Below are 310 nucleotides of genomic sequence, written 5' to 3'. Positions count from 1 at the left end.
CCCCGCCTCCCATTTGTCTGCCTCTACTACACTCTCAACTCCCCTCCCTGAGTAAACTCTATCCTGTACTATACTGTCTGTTGTGTGGCTGGTCCCTCAGGGGGAAGGGATGCCTCAGCATGGGCCCGCAGAGGTACCCCATTCCCACACATCTGACTACAAATCCACCAAAACATATTCCTCCTCTCTTTATCTTTTTATAAACACACAACGGTTATATTTATTTTTTATTTTAATTAGTTAATTTATTTATCGCTGCTGCAGCAAAAGCATTCTGAGGGGGGAACTCCCTGTCAGTGTGACCTCACCC

This window comes from Mus pahari, chromosome 20 (genome assembly GCF_900095145.1).
Source record: "Mus pahari chromosome 20, PAHARI_EIJ_v1.1, whole genome shotgun sequence".
NCBI classification, from domain to species: Eukaryota; Metazoa; Chordata; class Mammalia; order Rodentia; family Muridae; genus Mus; species Mus pahari.
The sequence above is the reverse complement of the archived record's forward strand: the minus strand, read 5'-3'. Positions refer to the sequence as shown.